We start from the raw sequence: 25,691 nt of genomic DNA, 5'->3' as shown, positions 1-25,691 counted from the left end.
ACCAGAAATGGACATATTTCTAGAAATATATAACCTGCCAAGCTTGAATTAGGAAGAAATAGACAGTCTGAACAGACCAAAAACTAATAGTGAAATTGAATTTGTAATAAAAAAATCTCCCAGCACACAAAAGTCCAGGATCAAATGGCTTCACAGAGGAATTCTACAAAATATAATTCTACAAAGCATAGGTGTTAGAAGAACTAAAATACCTATTCTTCTGAAACTATTTCAAAAAATTGAAGAAGATAGAATACTCCCAAATTCATCCTACAAGGCCACCATTACCCTGATACAAAATCCAGACAAAAACACTACAAAAAAGAAAATTACAAGCCAATATCTTGATGAATATAGATGCAAAAATCCTCAAGAAAGTATTAGAAAACCAAATCCAACAATATATAAAAAGGATCATACACCACGATCAAGTTGGATTTATTCCAGAGTCACAAGGATGGTTCAACGTTTGCAAATCAATCAATGTGATACACCACATTAACAAAAGGAAGGCTAAAAATCACATGATCATCTCAATAGATGTAGAAAAAACATGTGACAAAATTCAACATACGTTCATGACAAAAACTGTCATCAATGTTGTTATCGAGGAAACATATCTCGACATAATAAAGACCATGTATGACAAACCCACAGCTAACATCATACTCAATGGTGAAAGTCTTTCCTCTAAATTCAGGAACAAGAAAAAGATGCCCACTCTCACCACTTCTATTCGACATAGTAGCCTTGAAATCTAAAAGATTATTGAAGATTTAAATCCCCAGATGTGTGTTTACACTTCTAGGGGCAGATGAGACCCAAAGCCATAGATATATTCCAGGATTCGTAAAACTAGAAACACTTGTTTTATCTTTCCCAGGAGATATTTATTTACATCTTAAAGGGTAAAACCCAGGGCTCTTCCTCTTCTCTTTCCAAGGAGAATTTGTTTATTGTAGGGACCAAAGGTAACTCTTGTTTCCTTGAAAGATGAGGGGACAGCCATTCATCTCCTATATAAGCTCCAGATTCATATTTTGTGGGTTCCTTTCCTACAGAATGACAACCACCCCCCTACTACGTGTAGGCCTGTCCATTGCCTCTCTTTGCATCATCCCTGAATGGGGAAAATTTGGGGGGGAAAGAACAAATAAGGTAATTTCTGTAAGTAACAATAATCTGTCCCTGTCCCAGTAACTACTTTCAGGATAATACAATAAATAGAGTTATTAAACATGTATCACCAGGCACTATCTTAAGCACTTTACATGAATTAACTCATTTATTCCTCGTTACAATACTATGAGTTAGGTACTCCTATTTTTCCTATGTTAAGATGGAACACTGAGACACAGAGATAACAAGTAACTTGCCCAAAGGCTCCTAACTAGTAAATAGCAGAGGCAGGATTTGAATCCGAAGAGTCTAGCTCTAGAACCTGTGCTCTAAATACCATGCCACACTTCCTCTAACCAATAATCTTTCTCATTGATTATTGATGATTCACACTAAACCACAGTATTCACTGTGTCTAGAGATCTCTTATTCAGTCATATCCAACAACTTCCTTTCACAGTTGAAAATAATTTTACAGATGGTCTCCAGCTTATGATAATTCACATTAAGATTTTTCAGCTTTACGATGGTGTGAAAGTAATATGCATTCAGTAGAAACTATAGTTTGCATTTTGAATTTTGATCTTTTCCCGGGCTGGCAACATGCAGGACACTCCTCTCTTGTGATGCTGGGCCGTGGCAGCGAGCCACAGCTCCCAGTCAGCCATGTGATCACCAGGGTGACAACTCACAACCATTCTGTAACCAGACAACCATTCTGTTTTTCAATTTCAGTACAGTATTCAATAAATTACATGAAGTATTCAACACTTCATGATAAAAGGATTTGTGTTAGATGATTTTGCCCAACTATTGGGTAATATAAGTATTCTGAGCACGTTTAAAGTAGGCTGGGCTAAACTAAGATGTACAGTAGGTGAGATGTATTAAATGCACTTTCAACTTACAATATTTTCACCTTACAATGGGTTTATCAGGACATGGTCCCTTTGTAAGTTGAAGATCTGTATAAAGAAATTGTCTTTCTGCCTAGTCTTTGTGGGTCCTGAAAGTATACATGTAGCTGTTTAATGCTTAAAATAAAACACTCTCTCCTCAAGATAATTCTGCCAATTTTGAATGGGCTACATATAGGCCATAAGTATTCATGTGTTGATGGCCACAGGCTAAACTGATGAGTTCATTTGATAGTCCCCATTTCTACTACATTGATTAAGATAAAATTGTCTCTGATGTCTGAATAGCTTTCAGTATTTTCTGAACAAAAGTTTTATACTTTCTTCCTCAGCTTCTCCTGGAGAAACCTCTATGTATCTTGTCATGGGACTAGCAGGAAACAGGATAATTGAAGAGAGTTTAATAGAGCATTTATTTACAAAGGAGTAGGTAGTATTGGGAGAAACTCACAAAGGCTGGTGCAGTAACCTAGTGCCAGGAAGAATTAGGAGTTATTGCCACCCCTTGGACTGAAGGGAAAGAGAGGGTTACCAGAACCCCGAGGGAGAGGCTGTAGTTGTCACACAGGGCTGCCCTTGGAGTTGTGACCTGTAGGAGAGGAACAAAACCAATAAATGGCAACCCAGCAAAAAGGAAGCTGGAGGGATAAATACCCCAAACCCATTCTCCTCTCATTATCGTAGCTCCACTGGGGCCTCCTGTTAGCCAGACCCAAGCTGAAACCAGATGGGGAGGTAGCCTTTGGTGTAGTTCATGAAAGTCAGCCTCCTAGGACAAAAAGCACAGTGAAGAAGGAGGGAAAGCCAATCATGAGAAAGAAACAGGAAATATCAAGCACATTCTGGGATAAAAGAGACTCACGCGAACTCTTCCCTATCTGTTCTTTGCAAAGGAAATTTCTCCTTAAAAAAGTAGTTTCTCATTCATTAGTTACATGTGTTAAAGGGCAAGATGTACACAATTACGGCCTTCTCTGTGATCAGCAGTCACAACAAAGCTATCATGTGCCTTGAGCCATGTGGCAAGGACAGGAAGCCCTGGAGATGCAGGCTGCGTCAGAGGACACGCTGTGCAGGTGGAGATCCCAGAAGAAAAGTAGGATCAGAGGAGCACAGCCCGAGGCCACCAAGATGGAGCAACCAAATGAGATTTATGGAGAAACTAAACTCTGTTCCAGGTAAACCTCATTCAGCCAAGGTGAAGATTAAGATTAAGGCTGAAAGATACAGAAAATTAAAGTTTACTAGGCACAAATTCTGTTATGTGTTATTTCATCTGAAGACACGAACTATGAAACTTTTGCTTAAAAGCTGGCTGTTTTTGCCTATTTTTATAGCATGTCTGATAAAGAAAGTTTGGTGAATACTAATGGTGATAAGTAAATAAACTTAAAGCAAGGACTAAATGGACGGGTCTCCCAGCTTCCGCATTCCCCCATCACCTCCACCTGCCACACACACACAAAGTCTATTTATTATCCATACAACAGAATAAGTGATTCTTTCGCCATATAAGTCAGATCGTGTTACTTTTCTGCTTAAAATTCTCTAGTGCTTCCCCATTTTATTTGCAATACAATACAGACCTTACCAAGTCAAAAAAGCCCTACCAGAATTTTCCAAACCATGCATCATGCTCATTTATGGATCATGAAATAAGGTTCCCCAGAAACCCACAAGTGAGGTCTCCCCTTATTTTCTTCAAGTGCAAAAGTCACATACCCAGAGAGAACTTTTCTGACTACCCCATAGAAAGTAGCCCCATCAACATTTTCACTCTCTTTTTTCTTACCCTACTTTATTTTTCTCCAAGGCTCTTATTATCAAATGAGATATCATGTATTTATTTGTGTTGTTTCATCCCTTGCTTTACTGAAATGTATGCTTCATGAGAACAGGGACTTCACCGTATTCACTACTGTATCCCCATGCCTAGAACAATGGGGTCTCAAAAATTTGTTGATGATGAATGGATGGATGGAGAGAGGGATGAGGTAATAGGATGGCCTTGAGGAAATAATATGCTAAGAGGACTCTGGAGCTAACAGATGACCCAGTTTCCTTCTGGAAAGACCACCTTGCCTGTCACGTCCCCCTGCTGTACACACCAAACACACACATATACACACACCTCCCTCACTGCCACCTGCAGGACTCTACCTACTGTTAACAATATCAGGAGAGGTAAGGCTTCAGCCAGGTGGCAGTGGGGAGAAGAGTGTGGAGTGAGTATTTGTGTGATTATCTGCTTTGCCCTGCCTAGATTGAAGGCTTTAAAGGGATGCCGAGAAGCAAGATTGTCTACAGACCCTAGAATCTGGCTTTAAAGGCTCTACAAGCTAAAGCCTTCACTGTGGCCAGCAAGAGCCCCCAGCTAGCTCAGATCCTTAGCACCAACCCTCATCTCTTAAATTTTATCAGACTCTCACTTCAGCCTGCCTTACCCACAAATTCAACCTTATTCCAAACATTTTTCCTTCAGAAATTCCATTAATTACTCTGATTAAATATGTGTCAGTTTTAATAATTCAGCAATCAGAAAACAATTAATTTCATAGTATATGCAATATTTTTAAGCTTTAAAAGAGAAAAAAATGTTTATTTCTTAAAGCAACCATATAGAATTGGTTATTAACAAGACATTACGTCAAAATCAGTTGTTTTCAAAATAAATGAATTAGTCCACTCCATTTGCAAGTGTGCTGGCCCTTGTGACCAAGGACCCTCTACCCCCAGCTTTTGCTGCCCCTTCACCACAGATTGGCCTCCTGGGGATCCTGCCCATCCTTAAAAGGAAGGAGGCAATGACCACCATTCTCCAGATAGCAAGGCTGAGGATTAATACAGAAAGGCAGATGGAGGATTGGCCCAGAGCACTCTGATTGTAGGCCCAGCAACTCCACAGGGTTTTGAAGAATAAGAAGGCACCCTTAGAAAAATCAAGGACTTCTCTTCCTAAGCCTACTAGTGTCGGCGGCGGCAGCAAATGTTGGCCGCATTGGCAAGGTCCGGGCCATGTTCAGTGCCATCGTGAAGATCGTGAAGCCCAATGGCAAGAAGCCTGAAGAGTTCGAGTCGGGCATCTCCCAGGCCCTCCTAGAGCTGGAGATGAACTGAGACCTCAAGGCCCAGCTGCGGGAGCTGAACATCACGGCCACCGAGAAAACTAAAGGTGGTGGTGGTCGGAAAGCTATCATAATCTTTGTTCCTGTTCCTCAATTGAAATCTTTCCAGATAATCCAGGTCCGGCTGTGGTGTGTGAGTTGGAGAAGAAGTTCAGCAGGAAGCAAGTTATCTTTATTGCTCAGAGGAGAATTCTGCCTAAGCCAACTCGAAAAAGCCGTACAAAAAATAAGCAAAAGCGTCCCAGGAGCCGCACTCTGACAGCCGTGCATGACGCCATCCTGGAGGACTTGTTTTTCCCAAGTGAGACTGTGGCCAAGAGAATCCGCGTGAAGCTGGAGGGCAGCCGACTCATAAAGGTCCATTTGGATAAAGCACAGCAAAACAATGTGGAGCATAAGGTTGAAACATTTTCTGGCATCTATAAGAAGCTCACGGGCAAGGATGTTCATTTTGAATTCCCAGAGTTTCAGTCATAAACAAAAATGACTAAATAAAATATTATTCACAATTTTTACAAAAGCAAGGACTTATTCATTCATTCATTCATTCATTCAACAAATATTTATTTGCCAAATATCAGCAGTCTAACACATACCAGTTATAGTTCTAAGCACTGGGGTAAAATGATGAGCAAGATAGACCAGGTGTCTACCTTCATGGAGCTTATGTTCTAGTGGGAGGGAAAGGAAAATAAATAGGAAACCAAAAAGTAAGTCAGCCAATAACCAAATAGAATCCTGTTAGAGAGTGATAAGCCGGTGCAGGAAGTAACCTGAAGTAAGGAGGGAGGAGGTGAATGAGCACCTGGGCTTGGGGTGGGTGAGCTGGGTGGTGCTTTAGTGGAGGGGACCATGGAAGCCCTCTGAGTAGTGACAGCTCGGGTGAGTGATGACAAGCGGCCACCATGCAAAGATCTGAAGAAGAAACATCCTGGCAACAGGAACAGCAAATGCAAAGGCTCTGAAGTAGGAACAAGCTTAAGTGTTGGAGAAAAAGACCAAGATAGCTACAGCCTGGTGAGCAAGGGGAGGAGTTGAAGGAAACAAGGTCAGAGAGACAGCAGGCCCCAGATCAAATATACACACATAAATATGTGTGGTTAATGTCGTTGTGAAACAATGTAAATGCCGAAATCATTCTTAAAAGAGAGGCTCTACGATGTAAAAAAATTAATAACCATCAAGGTAAAAATGCCAATGGATACTCATTAAAAAAACTGGGAAAGAACAGAAGATTATATAGGAAGTAAGAAGGAAATTGTTCATCCTGTATCAGGAAGTGTCAGCATATGTGATGTTATTCTTGATTTTGAGGAATAAAGAAAAGTAACTGATTTCTGAACACTTACAGATAAACTAACAGAATAAAAAAAGAGCATGTGTAATTTCCAAATAATTAGAAAAAATAATGCCAAAATAAATCTCTATTCATCTAGAAAGAGAAAAGACAAAGAGCTCAAAAGAAGCTGACAGAAATAAGACCAAACATCTGTGATCACAGTAAATGACAAGTGGGTCAAAAATCAACAGTAATTACTTAGAGAATGAACTTATGGTTATAAGGGGGGAAGGATGGGAGGAAGGGATAGTTAGGGCATATGGGATCGACATGCACACAATGCTATATTTAAAATGGATAACCAACAACGACCTACTGTAGAGCACAGGGAACTCTGCTCAATGTTATGTGGCAGCCTGGATGGGAGGGGAGTTTGGGGGAGAATGGATACATGTATATGTATGGCTGAGTCGCTTTGCTGTGCACCTGAATCTATCACAACATTGTTAATCAGTTATACTCCAATATAAAATTAAAAGTTTAAAAAAAAACAATTAACGTAAAAAAAATCAACTGTTATTAATAATCAGCAGGCATAAGTTTAAATTATAAAGAAATATTAATAATGAATATAAGGCATTAAACAGAAAACTACATAATATATTCATTTATTAATTAGTTCAAAACTAAGTATAACTTTCACTAAAACTTATATTACAAATAGTGTAACATTTAAATAGATAAATATTGGGGCTTCCCTGCTGGCACAGTCGTTGGGAATCTGCCTGCCAATGCAGGGGACATGGGTTTGAGCCCTGGTCTGGGAAGATCCCACATGCCGCGGAGCAACTGGGCCCGTGAGCCACAACTACTGAGCCTGCGCGTCTGGAGCCTGTGCTCCGCAACAAGAGAGGCCGCGATAGTGAGAGGCCCACGCACCACGATGAAGAGTGGCCCCCGCTTGCCACAACTAGAGAAAACCCTCACACAGAAACGAAGACCCAACACAGCCATAAATAAAATAAATAAATAAAATTTTAAAAAAAAGAAAATGCTCCCTATTTCACTTACAAAATTAATTTTTAAATAAATAAATAAATAGATAAATAAATATTAGAATTATATGGTAATATAATTAAAACAAAGGTAAAATTTCAGATCAGTACAGGGAGGATGTATTATTTAACAGTGAGACAACTGGTTAACCATTGGGAAAAAAATAAAAGTAAAGCCAATATAAACTCCAAATGCATTAATTAAATCATATAAATACCAAAACTTAGAAGGTTTTTTTATGTTTGAAGTATTGAACACCTTTCCAAATGTGCCAACGAACTCAGAAGTCATAAAAGAAAAAAATGGATACCTTTGATGATATTTAGAAATACTGAGTAAGAAAACTGTAAACAAAGACAAATGACAAACTGGGAAAAATATTGTAATTTATAACATGATCAACTACTTCCCTTAATATATAACAAATAAGAAAAGATAAATAATCCAATAGAAAAATGTAAAAAGCCTAGAACAGAGATTCATAAAACAGCTCTTAGAAGTAGGAAATGACACCTACCCTCTTAAAAAGAGAAAAAGTTAAAACTGCACTGAAATCCTATTTTTTAAAACCAATAAGATTGTCAAAGATCTAAACATTTGATACCTCACACTTCCTTAGTCTCCCTAGATGGGGAGCCTCTTGTTCCGCCTTGCTCTGCCCCCACCCACCCCAGAGTACAAAGTGCATAACAGGACCTCAACAAGTAGTTCTTTAATTGACTCTCTAATGAAGAAAAGGAGCTCACGGAAGAGTTTGAAGATGATCGATGGAATTAATATTACTTGTTGGAATTCCAGAAATCCTAAAGATGTTTGTCCGACTGGTCTCCCAGATCTAGTCTCTCTCTACTCTAATCTCTGCCCACTCTACCATGCGAATTACCTTTTAAAATCTCAGAGATTAGGGCTTCCCTGGTGGCACAGTGATTGAGAATCTGCCTGCCAATGCAGGGGACATGGGTTTGAGCCCTGGTCTGGGAAGATCCCACATGCCGCGGAGCAACTAGACCCGTGAGCCACAACTACTGAGCCTGTGCGTCTGGAGCCTGTGCTCCGCAACAAGAGAGGCCGCGATAGTGAGAGGCCCACGCACCGCGATGAAGAGTGGCCCCCACTTGCCGCAATTAGAGAAAGCCCTTGCACAGAAACGAAGACCCAACACAGCCATAAATAAATAAATAAATAAATAAAATTAAAAAAAAATCTCCATCAATAAGTCTATGAAACTCCATCTCTCAGTTTATAAAAAAAAAAAAAAAAACCTCAGAGATCATTAAGTCTATGTTATGCTAACAAATATTTGATATTGTTTAAATATAATGAGCATATGAGTATATATAATTCAGTAGAAACTATTTTTGTTTTAATTTCATGCCTATAGGATAAAATCCAAAGCATAGTACAGGAGGTCATTTTACATTCTGATTCCAAACGTTTTCAGTCTCATCTCTTGTCATACCCCTTGGACCCCTCTTGCCTTCCACCAGGTTCTCTCAATTCTAATCAATCCAGACTCTATTCTCCAGATTAATTATGCACTTCTACATCTCTAATAATTTGGAATTTCCTCTGCTAGAAAGGTTCTTCCTTTAAGCCCCACCCATTGGACCACCTGTCAAAACTCTTGTCTTCAAGGTCCAATTCAGATGTAGAAGCTTTCATCCCCATACACCTGGTTCAACACCCTGGTCAGAATTTATCACCTCTCCCTCTGTGTTTCCATAGCCCTTTTTTTAATAAAAAAAGGGATTTCTCCTCTAGCTTTGAAATCCTCTGATTGCCTTTTTGTTCATTGTGGTTACTTTTCATTTATCCAACATTTATTGATTCATTCAAAAATATCTATTCAGTGCCTACTATATTCTAGGTGCTAGGTAACTAGAAAAAAGAAAAATCCTCTAAGTCCTCCTGAAGCTTAGATTCAAGTCATGAGTTAAGTTTTGAGTTCCTTGAGTGTCACTATCATTTTCCCCAGCACCAAACACCAGGTCCTTCCTGCATGGAGTAGGTACTCAAAAGCTACACCTGCCTGTTCTCCCTTTCTCATGAATAACTGTTTCTCTTCAGTTAACGAAAAGTTTTGTTAACTGAAACGTGCCGATAGAGTGTAGAGATTGTCTAACTATTTTGAAGGAATCTAAATTATTCAATAGAAAATACTGCTGCCCTAACAAATAGCATTTAACCCACCCATGATAGCAGTCACCTGGAGTATTTTTTTTTTTATCACTAGAAATAATGGTTTGTTTCATCATCAAATGATGATGCCTATGGAGTCTTTACTATTTACCAGGTATCATTGGAGGGCTTTCTGTATTCATCCATTTAATTGTCTCAACAACTCTAAGAAGTATTGTTATCTCTTTTTTTTATAGATGTGGAATCTGAGAAAAATCACTTGCCCCAAATCACATAGCTGGTAAAAAGATGGAGCTGGCATTTGAACTCAGGCAGCCTGGCTCCTAAGCCTGTGATCTTATCCACTACATCTTAAGGGCATAGAAAATAAAATTCTTTTCCAAATTCGATAGACTAAAATGACTTACAGATGATTATGAATGCAAGAAGACTGTTACACTAGTGGTTTTCACTTCTCTTAAGCTCTTTTATTTGTAAGAAATAGATATATACCCAATTTACCTGAAAGAATATAAGATGAGGTGGGATGGTAATATAAGTTCACACATACACGTGTGAATGAAAAATGTTGCTGCCATATCAGTAAACAAAGGATGTTGCAGCCATCACATTGTAGCCTCCCCAGTGGTGAGCCCTGAGGGAACTCAGGATGGAAACAGGATGCCCAGCATCAAGCAGTCAGCTGCTGCAGCCACCCTCAACGGTGCACCCAGAGGAGACTCAGGATGAGAAAACACAGGACACTGGCCCCAGATACCTGAGGTGCATGTCAAAGGAATGATTTCAATAAGCCCAGACTCTTTCATCTTCCCATACATAGAAAAGTGCTAAATTCATTAACTTGAGATGTCTGGTTTTCTTAAATTAACAGTAATCTTTTGATATTCCAACTACCCGGTTTTTGTTGCAAAATTGCTATATATCCTGGCTCCCCCCTTACCTTTTGGGAACAGTCCCTCAGAGTGATCTGAGAGGCTGCCTCCTGGGCTTGAAGTCCTCAGAAAATCCACCAAATAAAACATAACTCTCAACTTTTAGGTTGTGCATTTTTTTCAGTCAACACACGGAAACCCTGGAAAGGCAGGAAGTGTTTGGAATCAGACTCATAGGACCAGAAACTAGAAGGTCATTCTGATCCCTAAGTTTCCCTATGGACCTGAGAACAAGAACTTCATAAATGTTCTTTACTCTAGTGTTCCACTATTAACCTGTCTGCTCCTGTGTGTCCCCTTCTCTTTCTGTTATCAACTAGTATTCTTTTCATTCTCCTCAGTTAAATTCCTAAGAATCTGGTTGCATCAGCTCAAAACGATGTAGAGCTCTCCTTTTGTCCCCGGCCAGTCCTGGAGGACCCGCCTGCTGTGGACCTACCCCTGAGCCCAGTACCCTCTCAGTCAACCAAGGGCAGGCTGGAGGGAGGGAGAGGACAGGGTCGCTTCATTCAAGACACTTATACTAAAGCAAGGCCTAGGCTCAGGTAGCTTCCCTAAAATAGTGCTTTGTGTGTGGCAGACACTCACTGCTGTGCTTCATATAAGAATCAAGAACATGTGGTGATTATCTCTAATATAAAGAGAGATGTAGAGAATTATATGTTTAATAAAATACTATGTGTGGAAGCTTTATAAATTCTCACCTGAATTATTGCAATTGCCTGCCCACCATGTTCTTCTCCCCACCCTAAACTCCACATTATCTATTCTCCACACAGAAGCCATGGTGATCCCTCTAAAGTGTGTCAGATTATCTCAAAACCTGCCATGGCCTCCTCACCTCTCTTCAAGTAAAGACAAGAGCCCGGATGATGGCCTAAAAATGATGATTGGGTAGTCAACATTCTCCTTCTCATTTCACTGCCTGCAGCTTCCCCGCTTCATTCTGTCCAGCAAACTGTTTCTCACACTTACCAAACACACTCCCACCCCAGAGGCTTTGCCCGGGTTTATTCCGCCTGGAATGCAATAATATTCCAAATAGCCCTCACTCTTCCTGTCTTTGTGCAAATCACACCATTTTGGCAGGGCCTACCCTGGCCACTTTATGTAAAACTGCAATCATCCCCCACACCTCCAGCCCCCCATCTCCCTTTACCCTGTTCTATTTTTCCCCGTAATACTTAATGGTTTCTGACACACTTTATCATTCTTTAATTTATTATATTTATTATTTGCCTTTTTCTGGTAGAATATAAGTTCCACAAGGTCAGAAATTTTGTCTTCTTTGTTTACTAAAATATCTTCTTCACTAAAACAGTACCTAGCACTTTTGTTGAATATGCAACCAACAAAATGTTTGTTGAATGAATGAATGAAATTGCCACTAATTTTGTAAGGTGTAATCCATCCTATTTTCTATACCTAAGAGCTTTGATACATTTCCATTATGATCTTGAGCTTTTCAGTTAATGCTGAACTTTAAATCCATGTGGGTTGGGGATTTTATTTGACCCAAGAAAAATTCAATAGAGTTGGAGAAAGTGAAGTTCAACTTCTCTATCTATTCAACTTCTATTCTTCTAGAAGTACACTTTTCTATCTAATAGTAGCTAGCAAAGCTGACTTGTTTGTTCATGTTTGGAAATCTTTCTAAAATAGTGTAGAATCTGCTGTCAGTGTGCCTACCAATAGCAGCATTTTCTATTTTGATGGAATGGAATATCTGCAAAATGTGAGGGCTGGCATGTCCCTACCACAAATAAAGTGCTAGCTTTTTTGATATCTATTGTGATCACTGAGGCTTTTTTGTTTAGGTTCAGGTTCGCAGCTACAGATTTGGGTTGGGATTGCCAGAAGTCTGACTACTGAATAAGCAGTGTCACTATATATAGAAAGTAAATGGTAGTTTACAAAAATAGAATATCTGGTTTTGCTACCTTACTTGACTCTATGATTTTAGGATTCATTTGGGATTAAAAGAATTTGAGAGTATATGAATATTTTTGTTACACTCTAAGGGTTTCTATAAGCTTGGAAACTATAAATCTTATAAATTTTTTCATGGCAAAATCTCATATTTATTTATGCCTCTAACCTTTGGGTAGTCTTCATGAAACTCCCTATTTAAGTTAGTTTGTAGATGCTGATTTCAGGTATAAGAATGCTATAAGGCATATTATTGATAATTAAATGATGACACTTATCCCTAACTCAAGGGAAGAAATACAAATAAGTTGCCTAGTAGAATTTAGATGTCATCCTACAAGAAACTGAAAGAGCCTAGTGAGTTCTGATCACTGAAAATTCTTGTCAGAAATAGTCCTCTGATTCATTAAAATATTACTTTGTATAACTGTATCTCATAAGATAATATTTCATCTCAGAATGAGGCACTTTTAAATTATGAAAAAAATAATAATTTCTCCTTCAAGGTATAAAGTACTTAGCAAACCTTCAGGATAAAAGACACTGTGCAAACATTGGACATTATGATCATTATGTTATTTCACAATGTTCTAAATGTAATACTTTTTTGTTGTACTAGGAAGAAATACAGAACTTAGCATACTCACCAAGTACAAAGAGGAGAACTGGACATCTTTAATTCCTATACCAGGAATTAGCAATTCAGATTTGTTTGAAAAATTGAAAATTAGCTTATACCTAAATTTCAGTGACTTCATCCTCCTTTATTGAATGTTCTAGGGAGGATTAAGTATAGATCTTGTTCAATTTACAATGGGGTTACATCCCAATAAGCCTATTGTAAATTTAAAATATCATAAGTCAAAAATACATTTAATATACCTCCTAGCAAATATCATAGCTTAGCCTAGCATAGCTTAAACATGCTCAGAACACTTACATTAACTTTTAGTTGGGCATAATCATCTAACACAAAGCCTATTTTATAATAAGGTGTTAAATATCTCATGTAATTTATTGACTACTGTACTGAAAGTGAAAAACAGAATGGTTGTCTGGGTACAGAATGTCTGGGTACAGAATAAGTGTATCATTTGTTTACCCTCTGATCACTTAGTTGACTGGGAGCTGTGGCTCGCTGTGCAGGATCATGAAAGATATTGTACTGCACATCACTAGCCTGGGAAAAGATCAAAATTCAAACTTTGAAGTACAGTTTCTACCAAATGCATATTGCTTTTGCACCATTGTAAAGCTGAAAAACCTTAATATGAAACATTGTAAATCGGGGACCACATGTATCTTTAAGTATGAGTCAAAGGAACAACTTTCTAAGGTATTTAAAACCAAATCTATGGAAAGTTAACAAATTTGATCCAGTCACATGATGTATTGAACCTAGATTTTTATGTTTACTTCTACCCCCAAACACCTATAAATTTTACATAGTTAAACGCATAGGGACTGCAGAGAACAGGAGATGCAACATAAGAGAGAAGGGGGAAAATATCAAAAGAAAATAAAAAGAGAAAGAGAGAACTGAGACAAATATCTAGGATAATGGTGAATAAACATCCCAAAATGGCAGTTGTTCAAAATTTCTAAGAAGCAATCAATTCAAGTTGGATCAAGAAAACAAAAGATGATGTTACATGACAATTTTATTCAATTAGAGGAAGAAAAGAAAAGAAAAGAGAAGGTATCACCTGGGGGGGAAAAAGTAAATATCTGATGTGTGAACTATTCAGATTTTTTTTTCAGTTTATAGGTAAAATTTAGGGATTGACTGGTGATTGAATAATGGAAAAACACAGAAACAAAACACTAACTCTAAACAATATCAACTCAGGAAATACAAGAAGTGTAAACATAGTACGCTATGTAGATTAACTGTAAATAATAGTTACATGATAATATAAACACAGATCATTAATTGAACTAAAAAAAGTAATAATAAACTTTTTAGGGGGTGTGAGACATGGAGAAGAATTTATCTGAATACGTGTGTGTGTGTGCGTGAGAGAGAGAGACAGAGACAGAGAGAGAGGAAGAGAGCAAAATCATCTTCCTTAGTAGAAAAGCAATAGGTTATGTCTAAAACTAAAAAATAAAAACCTTAAGAAGCATGTTGCCTACAAATACTAAAGTAAAGAACAAAAGAAACAGCTAAAAGAATTGAAAGTGGTTGTTTCAGGGAGATGATAATCAAAGTGAAAAAAAATCAAGAGGGGCAGGGGTCTACCTTTTTATATAAATCTGTAATACCATTAGAAATGTATTTATTAATTAAGATAAATTTAAAATTGGGACTTCCCTGGTGGTGCAGTGGTTAAGAATCCACCTGCCAATGCAGGGGACACGGGTTCAAGCCCTGGTCTGGGAAGATCCCACATGCCTCAGAGCAACTAAGCCTGCGTGCTGCGACTACTGAGCCCATGTGCTGCGACTACTGAAGCCTGCACACCTAGAGCCTGTGCTCTGCAACAAGAGAAGCCACCATAATGAGAAGCCCACAGACTGCAACAAAGAGTAGCTCCCACTCACCGCAACTAGAGAAAAAGCCTGCACACAGCAACGAAGACCCAACACAGCCAAAACCAAACAAAAAAAACCCATAAATTTAAAATTAATTAAAAAGCTAAGTGAAAAAAGCAACATGCAGAGAATTACATATGCATATTTTTTATGCATCTATTGAGATGATCATATGATTTTCAGTCTGTTGATATGGTGTATTATATTGATTGATTTTCTTTTTGTTGTTTTTAATTTAATTTTTATTTTGTATTGGTGTAGAGTTGATTTACAATGTTGTGCTAGTTTCAGGTGTACAGCAAAGTAATTTATTATACATAAACATATATCCATTCTTTTTCAGATTCTTTTCCCATATAGGTTATTACAGAACATTGAATATAGTTCCCTGTGCTATACAACAATATGAGTTGTTGTTGATTACCTATTTTATATACAGTAGTGTGTATAGCTTAATCCCAAACTCCTAATTTATCCCTCCCCACACCCTACCTTTGGTAACCATAAGTTTGTCTTGGAGTCTGTGAGTCTGTTTCTGTTTTGTAAATAAGTTCATTTGTGTCATCTTTTTAGTTTCTGCATATAAGTGATATCATACGATATTTCTCTTTCTCTGTCTGACTTACTTCATTTAGTATGATAATCTCTAGGTCCATCAATGTTGCTGCAAGTGGCATTATTTCATTCTTTTTTATGACTGAGTAATATGCCATTGTATATATGTACCACATCTTCTTTATCCATTCCTCTGTCGATGGACATTTAGGTTGCTTCCATGTCTTGGCTATTGTAAATAGTGTCACTACGAACATTGGGGTGCATGTATCTTTTTGAATTAAGGTTTTCTCCAGATATATGCCCAGGAATGGGATTGCAGGATCATATGGTAACTCTATTTTTAGTTTTTTAAGGAACCTTCATACTGTTCCCCATAGTGGTTGTACCAATTTACATTCCCACCAACAGTGCAAGAGGGTTCCCTTTTCTCCATACCCTCTCCAGCACTTACTGTTTGTAGACTTTTTGATGATGGCCATTCTGACCAGTGTGAGGTGATACCTCATTGTAGTTTTGATTTGCATTTCTCTAGTAATTAGTAATGTTGAGCATCTTTTCATGTGCCTTTTGGCCATCTGTATGTCTTCTTTGGAGAAATGTTTATTTAGATCTTCTGCCCATTTTTTGATTGGGTTTTTTGGTTTTTTGATATTGAGTTACATGAGCTGTTTGTATATTTTGGAGATTAATCCCTTGTTGGTCGCTTCATTTGCAAATATTTTCTCCTATTCTGTGGGTTGTCTTTTCATTTTGTTTATGGTTTCCTTTACTGTGCAAAAGCTTTTAAATTTAATTAGGTCCCATTTGTTTATTTTTGTTTTTATTTCCATTACTCTAGGAGGTGGATCCAAAAAGATGCTGCTGCAATTTATGTCAAAGAGTGTTCTGCCTATGCTTTCTTCTAGGAGTTTTATAGTATCCAGTCTTACATTTAGGACTTTAATCCGTTTTGGGTGTATTTTTGTGTGTGGTGTTAGAGAATGTTCTAAGTTCATTCTTCTACATGTTGCTGTCCAGTTTACTAGCACGATTTATTGAAGAGACTGTCTTTTCTCCATTGTATATTCTTGTCTCCTTTGTTGTAGATTAATTGACCATAGGTGCGTGGGTTTATTTCTGGGCTTTCTATCCTGTTCTTTTGATCTATATATTTCTCTTTTTATGCCTGTACCATACCAGAATAAACTCATTTGGTCATGATGTATGATGTTTTCAATATTGCTAAATTCAGTTTTCTAATAATTTGTTAAGGATTTTTACATTGCACCTATGTCCATGAGGGCTATTAGAGTTTCGTTTTCTTTAATGTCTTTATCAGAGTAAATGATTTGAGACATTCCTCTATTTTCTGGAAGAGCTCATGTAGAATTAGTACTATTTCATCCTTAAATCAAATAGTTGGTAGGATTCGCCAGTGAAGCCATCTGGGCCTAGGGTCTCTTGTGTAGAACAGTTTTTCACTGCAAGTTCTATGGTTTTTAATAGATATAGAACTATTCAGATCTTCTATTTCCTTTTGTGTGAACTTTGGTTGTTTGTTACTTCAAGAGAATTTGCCTAATTCATCTAACTTTTCAAATTTATTGGCACACAATTATTCATGATTATTCCTTTATTATCCTTATAGTTCTGCAGGAACTATAGCAATGTCTCTTATTTCATTCCTAATGTTGGAAAGTAATCTTTTCTCTCTTTCTTGTTTTTGTTTGTTTGTTTTTCTTGTTAGTCTGGCTGCAGATTTATCAGTTTTATTGACATTCCACTGATTTTTCTTTATTTTTTTCTCCTTTCTATTTCACTAATTCCCTCTCTTATTTTTCCTTCCTTATGCTTACTTTGGGCTTAATTTGTTCCTTTTATCTAGTTTCTTAACACTGAAGCTTGGATCTTTGATTTGAGATATTTTTTTCTTTTCTAATGCAGACATCTACTGCTATAATTTTTCCATGAATTACTGTTTGGGTTATACCCACAAATCTTGAAGTGTTATGTTTTCATTTCATTTCATTCAGCCCAAAATATTTTATAACCTTAAATGCCATATCTTCTTTGACCCATGTTTTATTTAGGGTATATTTTTTAAATTTTCAAACACATGTAGATTTTCCATATCTTTCTCTTATTGGTTTCTATTTTAATCTCATTGTAGCCAGAGAACATACTTTGTATTATTTTATTTCAATCCAGTTGAATTTAATGAGATTTGTGTTGTGGCTTAGAACGGTTTGCCTTGGTGAATATGAACATTACATATGCACCAGAAAGAATATATATTCTGCAGCTGTTGTATGAAAATTTCCCTAAATATTAGACTAAATAAGCCAAGTTGGTTGACTGTGTTTCTCAAGTCTTCTATATCCTTACTGATTTTCTGTCTATTTTTTCTACTAATTACTAAGAGAGGAGGGTTGAAATCTCCAACTAGAATTACAGATTCATATATTTTCTTTTTAGTTCTATGAGTGTTTTGCCTCAGGTTTTTTGAAACTCTGTTTTTAGGTGCATATACATTTAGGATTTTTAGGGCTTCTTAATGAATTGACCCCTTTATCATTATGTAACGCCTTTTTTTGCCCCTGGCAATATTCATTATCATAACGTCTACTCTATCTGAAATTAATATAATCACCCCAGCCTTTTTACTTTGTATTGTTAGTGTTTACATAGTATATTGTTTTCTGTCTTTTTACTTTTAACCAACATGTCATTATATTTAATCTCTAAAACAACCCTATGAACTAGGTACTATTATCATTCTCTAATTTACACGTGAGAAAACTGAAATAGAGTACTTGACACTACCCTGTACTTCCTCTTCACCCAGCCTGATTCCAGAGCTCTTAGTCTTCTCCTGATGCTACTTCTCAAATATGTCCAGATCATAATATTTTCAGTGCCAATTTTTTCCATTTACATTCCAATATAAATAAAATATTCAAATAATGTATTTTTCCCATTACCTCCATGGGATGTAGTAAGGCTATTAGCATTTTGCATGAGGAAAATTAAAATGTGGATTAAAGTATTTTTTATTTCCCTGAATTGAGTCTGGGGCCAAAAGAAAAGAGTGGTAAGATTCTTTACCACTTGTCTGTGAATACCTGTATTGAACTCCACTTTTCTTTCTGTTGCCTGTCAACTTATTTCTGTTTAAGTTAACAATAATTTATTTTATTAACAGATACCAGGTTTAGGGTCAAAATCTATACTAAAAGTTTTTACATTTTATTTAAGAAAATAGGTGACAGCAACCCCACTAATAGCACCTTCTGGATCTCAGTAATTAGTTTATGTCTCAGAAGAGAGTAAGGCTTTGAGTAGTACTTCCTGGAAATACCACACAGCACCCCAAATTCAGTGGAACCCCCTCATCCTGCAGCAGTTCCTTGGAGCTTGGGCTCTAGTCTGTCACCCCACATTGTTTCTGCTCCCAAGAGACTGAAAACACCATGACAAGCTGTCGGCTTTCGCACTAGCCAAAGAACAGGGGTTTAGAAACTGTTCTATAGAATCCCTTTCATCAAAGCAGAGAAGGGAAGAAATGGTTATTTTACCACTAGGCCAGGCCCCCAGCTCTTTGTTGCTGGCTTCTCTGAATGAGTTGACAAGTTCTGTAGGCTTCACTCTGAACATAAATTTCCAACAGAAGAGTTTAGAGTCCCTTAACCTCTACCCAGACAATCATACTGCTTCTCCAGTTAAATGTGGGGAAAACAACCTTAGTGTTTTTATTCAAGAGTCAAAATGCCTAACTCGATCAGACCTTGCTCAGACCTTGGCCCTCCCCTCATTATCACCTCCACCCACCAGAGACCACTGACACCATAAATGCCTGGGAGGTGGTGGCTTAGTCCACACTACACCAAATTCCTGGCTTGAATGATTTTTTTTATACTAAGTTAATTTCTTTGTCATCTTACAGATGCATTTTTTCTTTCTTTTTTTTTAAATTTATTTATTAATTTTTGGCTGCGTTGGGTCTTCATTGCTGTACGCGGGCTTTCTCTAGTTGTGGCGAGTTGGGGCTACTCTTTGTTGCAGTGCAGGGGCTTCTCATTGTGGTGGCTTCTCTTTGGAGCACAGACTCTAGGTGAGCGGGCTTCAGTAGTTGTGGCACGTGGGCTCATTCGTTGTGGCTCATGGGCTCTAGAGTGCAGGCTCAGTAGCTGTGGAACATGGGCTTAGTTGCTCCACAGCATGTGGGACCTTCCTGGACCAGGGCTCAAACCTGCGTCCCCTGCATTGGCAGGCAGATTCTTAGCCACTGTGCCACCAGGGAAGTCTCTACCTTTTCTTTCTAAATAGATATATGCTGGCAATTGAATAATCTAGATATTTTTCTAATCCCAATCAGATGAACTAACACCTTTACATGCTGATCATATGCCAGGCACTAGGTTGGGAACCTTTATTTATTTTGTGTCATAAGTAGTAGAACCTCAAGCTAATATACTCACAATTCTTTCTATAGAAGCTACCATTTAATTTTATGAAGTGACCACTTATAATAGCATCGGAAACAAATGTCTGTGCCTACAATTTTCTAAATTTCTTCACTTTCATTTCTACAACTATGGCAATGTTACTTTATTTCTATATACCTTCCTTCAGAACAAAGTGTGAACAGTAATTCTTCTTAGTATTGTATCTTATAATATCTTAAGAAGAGCACTGAATTGGAAGCTTTGAAGATCATTGTCCTAAGAGCCAGCTAAGGTTGGATGGAAGACTTTGTGAAAGTCATTCAAACATTCTTGGTCTCAGTTTTACCACCTAAGACATTAAAAAAATTAGAGTAGGTGCTCACTAAGGACCTCTTTAATTCTAAGCATCTAAAAATCCTTCAGAGAAAGAATGTACTTTGGAAACAACTAACCAGGTATATGTTTTTTGAAGTGTTAATAATTGATAGGTTGTGACACTGAAATCAGTTAAACACGAATCAAATATTTACAAATACCTCCCATGCAGTGTATTTTCCATTTTGGGAAGGTATTAGGCAATGGAACATTTCTCAGATATTTTTACTGGAAGAGACTAATTAGGTTGAGTATTTTGTTTCTACTATGTAAAGTTCCCACTAAAGCAATAATGATATATGAAATGCTCTGTTTATTCATAGACTAAAATATCACAGTAAGAATTATTTATCAAGTTGCTCTCAGACTAAGAGGCTTGTGATTTGCCTAACAATACTTTTCTAAAAGTACTAAAAGACCAAATCTATTGTTGTTGTTAATATTAACAATTATAATTCAAAATATCAATGATGTTCTCATTAAATATAGGCACTGTTCCTTGTTGTCCTAAAATGTAAGTCAGAAGTCAGGCTTTATATTTTTAACTCAGCTACTAACTTTTGAGACAATAAAATGTCAAGCCATTTCAATTCTCTCAAAAGATGGAAAAAATGCCATTCAACCAATTACCCCAATCACTGTGGACAGGTAGAGACCATGTTAATTGTTCTCCAGGCATTAATATAGAAAGCTTTGAAAAACACCCACTATGTTTTCTAAGTTAACTTTCTAAACTTTCCTAAATTAGTTTTCTAAAATAACAAAATAATGCCTAAATGTTTACTAAGTTTGTTACAAATTGATTTTCATGCTTTTCTAAAGTTTTCAATTTTCCATTTAAATTTTCAACCTGTTCATTCTTTCAGCATGAATTCCACATGCATATTACCTATTTAAAAAAAATTTTTTTTCCCCCTTTATTTGTCCTGAAGCAAACTTTCTGAGGCTTCAGTGATTACCTAATCATACTGGAATTTAGGATTTGATAACCAAGTTCACATTCCTCCCATCCACACCCTTCATTGTGCAAGAGACTTTGATCTTATCTCCTTCTGGGCCTTTTCCACATCAGAATCCTAGTCTTTCGAATCTCCTTCCAGATGAAATTTTTCCATTCCTTAATTTTTATTACCCTTCTTTTACTGACCTTTATTTATGTATTTTTAGCTCTATTTTCTTCCTTGAGTGTGTTGTCCAAAAACACATCATGACTTTTGAGGAAAAGAAAACTATGCTTTCTTTCATCATTGTAATGTTTCCTAATAATATCCAGTATTTCATTTATCTTGTATTAAAACAACACATTGAGTAATTAAATGAAATTTTCTACCCTTACATTCAAATTGACATCTTTTACCTTGAAATCATGTTTTCTGTTATTCATTACAGGATGTCAACCATGATGTTTGCCCAGGCTGAATATCACTTGACACTTTCTTGTTCATTTCTATTATTAGGAGAAGTTTTCTTAGTTCCTTTCCTTCCATTATTACTTAAGTGGAAAATGTGTTTCCCAGAACACACCAGCCTAAGAGTAAAAAAATAATCACAATGGCAATCAGGCACCAGGATTTTTCTGGTTACACCCCAGCATGCTCTGGGGAAAACTGAGCCTCCAAAAAATTCAAGAATGTGTTCTTCTGAATATTCTATTGGCTGCTGTCTTCTTTTTAAGAGCACTCAAGTGATACCTCCTGTTTCTCTTGATATCCAAAGCAGTAGCCAGGAAGTCAGTGACCATGGCCCCATACCAGAGTGTGCCCACGGCTGCAGCCCACTGAGGTCTGCACTGGACGCCTGGTTTTGGGCCCCAGGGGAGTGTCTATCTTCTGTAGCTCCCGGCACCACTGTCATTGCCATCACAAACCCTAAAGACCTCTGCTCTTTTGATTTTCACTTGTTCTCCATTTATACTCCCTTATCTTGGGATTTGGTCCGAATCCAAGGAGCCTAAACTAGGGGAGAGTTCATCCCCCAAACACTGGCTGACCATTCTCAAGCCCAACCTAGGTTATCAACACTGAACTCTCTCTTCCCACATGACAAGTTATTTCCCACAGGTTCTTTGTTGCCACAGTGTGTTCTACATATGCCTGATCTAATTTCATCCTTATGATCACCCCCGGAAAAGGTGGTGCCACGAATTTTACAGATGAAAAAAGAAGGCATCAAGAAATTAAATTAATTACCCTACATAACATAGTTGACAAGAGACAGAACCCAGAATTAAACCTGGTCTCCAGCCCCAAACCCTGAAGTATAACACACAGATTTTTCCACTTTCTAGTGATTTGTGTTTCAGATATGCTGCTTCCTAAACCTCATATTATACAGCCTCAATGTCAGGGAATCCTGGAGGTCGCGTGACACTTCTTCACAAGACGTGCCCGGACATGCTAGAATCCTAAAGCTAACATGATTCTGACCCCGACTCCAGTTCTTATATGTAAAAGTGTTAGCATGCCATCAAGGGAGCTTGCGCTCCACAGATGTGAAGACCTGGGCATGCATACATGCTTTGCAAGTATTTGTATAGACCCTGGACCCTGAGATTTTCTCCTCTATGCAAATGGCTAAGAACATTTTCCAGGGTTGAAAAGGGCCTGGTGCTATCAGGCTTCTCTCTTTCTTCTCTTCTGCAAGCTTCAAAGTCCTCTCTCTCACTTCTAGGTCTTTTCTAAAAGTCACATATAAGCCTTATCAGATTCTCTGAGGCAGAGCATGAACTCTCCTTACCCTGTAAACTTATCACCTTCTACAGACTTCTTTCAGCCTCCACATCACATTGCTTCAGAATATCTGTAGGTCTGTCTTGCTCAGTAGGCTCTGAGGTAGTTGAGAACACAGACTGTGTCTTACTCAGGGTGTAGCCCTAGTGTCCAGAAATAACAGGAACTCCTGGAAAACTCCATGACTAATACTCACTCTTTACAGATATATAAACTAGATTTTGTTTTATGTTTTCTAAACCTTATTCCCTAAGCAATTTATTTCACACTTCTCACCTACATGTCTCTGACAGCAGAAAGATGTGTCCAGAGGGTCAAGAGGCCTAATTCTACACAATGTACTTGCCGTGAATTCAAATTCTGACATCTTGATTATCATTTGTTTCCATCTTGCTGCAGGCTACTCCATAATCCAATGTGCCCAAGATTGTAAAAGATGAGATCATCTGGAATGAAATACAGATAAATAATTTCTTTTCTATTTTCTTAACTACGAATTTATTTTCAGGTGCAACTTAGGAGAAAATATGATCAGCTGATCAAACTGTTGTTTCATGGATGTTATTTCACAAATAAGAATTATAAAAGGAGGACTTGAATAGCTAGATGTTTGGAAAACATGCTATATTGGTTCCTTTTTCTTTTGATAAGAGAGATATCATGGTAGTAGAAGCACAGACTCTAAAGCCAGACCCCTGAGTTTAAATCATGGCTTCCCCACTACTAGTTGTGTGATATTGACAAATTTCCTACCATCTTTGTGCCTCTGTTTTCACACCTTCCAGATGGAGGTAAAATTTGTACTTACCTCATAGAGTTGTTGTGAGGATTAAATGAGTTAATATATGTTAAGCATTTAGAACAGTGCCTGACACATATTGATATTATTATTATGTTTTAAATGTTTCACATTATGTATGGTAGAGTAAAACTGAGGTTCCACTAAGATACGACAAGGATCTGTCACCTCACCTTGTTCCACCTCTCTCACCTTTACATGTCACAACATCTAGAAATGCTCATACTTCTTTTTGAGAAGCAAGTTGTGATAGATTCTTGTAAATACTTATGATGTTCAAAAGCTCATCTTTACTATAACATAAAATAGTACTTTATTTGTTTTCTCATAAGGATTTACAATCCTGTAAGGGCTTACACGTGCCCTGTGACTGCTGACTCTCTGTAGGAACTCTGGCTTATTTACTAGGCATGACGTTATCGGGAAGTCATGTTGCCGAGGGAAAGCAGGTCATGCTTGTGTGTACCCGACCAAACTAGGCTTTGATGTAGAGCCTTTAACTATGTCCCTAGTGCAACTTGGATAATAACATATGAGTTGAAAATCCAACCTTTATATAGTGGTTTGTAGTTTAACAAAGTGTTTTGAATATATTGTCTCATTCAATACTCAAAAAAATCTGAAAAAAATTAGTAAATCCATTTTGCAGATGATGAAACTTACGGACAGTACCAAATATCCAACCAGAATGTGGCTTAATAGTTATCTTTAGGGATAAACATTGAAATATTAATAAAATGATTATTTGGATTTTCTTCAAAATAATCCAACTGGGGAAAGGAGTATAGATGAAAAGAAATTGGCCAGGAGTTGACGAATGTTGGAGTCGGATGACGGATATTTGGGGCTCATTATCCTATTCCATCTACTTTTGTTCCTTTTTAAAATTTTTCCATAGTTTAAAAAACATTGTTTAAGTTAAAAAATGTGTTTCTGATTTTCCAAAATATCAGTATAACTCCTGGCTGTGTTCTTGATCTGCCAGCTGCCATTGGGTGAGTCTGTGCCCAGTTTCCTCATCTGTAAAATGATGATAATAGCAGTGCTCCCCTCACAGGGAAGCTGTGAGAATTAGATGAGCTGCAGGCAGCTCTTCATACACTGTTATTCTGATTCCTCGTTGTTTGCTTTTTCCATAACAAGCTAACATTCACTTTGAACAAAATATTAATAAACTCATTCATTCTTTCAATAAATAAACGCCTAAATGATGTGCAAGGAATGTTCTCAACACTGGAGATACAGAGGTGAATAGAATAAGCAGATTACTTGCCTTCCTTAGCTTGAATTCTAGTGGGAAGAAAAAAGAAAAAGAAAAAAAGACATGCATAGAATGTGTTAAATGCTAATGGAGAAAATATAGCAGGATAAGGGGGATAAAGAGTGATGGGAAGGGGACAGCTATTTGAGCTGGGGTGCTCAGGAGATGGGCGGTGTTGTGCTAGACTCTGCTCTCACCAGCTCAGGAGAACCAACTAAGTTTCAGAAATTTTGTAGGCCAGAAGTAAAATGCAATTATCACTAAAAATTAAATTACATCAATTTAAAATTAAATAAATTTTATAAAAACAAAAGTAATAAATATTTAAAACTCATCACTTCCTAACTGCTTTCCTGCATTTCACTGTCATTCTTGCCACGGGTTGTCCATGTCTGCATCCGTGTCTGTGTGGGAGAATTGCTGTGTGACAGTGCCCACTGCTACCCGTCTGTTCCCAACTTCCCCTACACTGACCCCATTATAGAAGCTTGAAATTGCCCAGGGTGGAAGTAGG

General features: G+C 37.5%; 1 pseudogene; it reads left to right on the top strand.

Annotated features, from left to right (window-relative positions):
- Nucleotides 1–5,051: 5,051 nt before the first annotated feature.
- Nucleotides 5,052–5,638, top strand: LOC102999093 (40S ribosomal protein S7-like; annotated as a pseudogene).
- Nucleotides 5,639–25,691: the final 20,053 nt, after the last annotated feature.

Source organism: Balaenoptera acutorostrata, chromosome 14, assembly GCF_949987535.1.
Source record: "Balaenoptera acutorostrata chromosome 14, mBalAcu1.1, whole genome shotgun sequence".
NCBI classification, from domain to species: domain Eukaryota; kingdom Metazoa; phylum Chordata; class Mammalia; order Artiodactyla; family Balaenopteridae; genus Balaenoptera; species Balaenoptera acutorostrata.
This window is presented reverse-complemented; position numbering and strand designations above follow the sequence as displayed.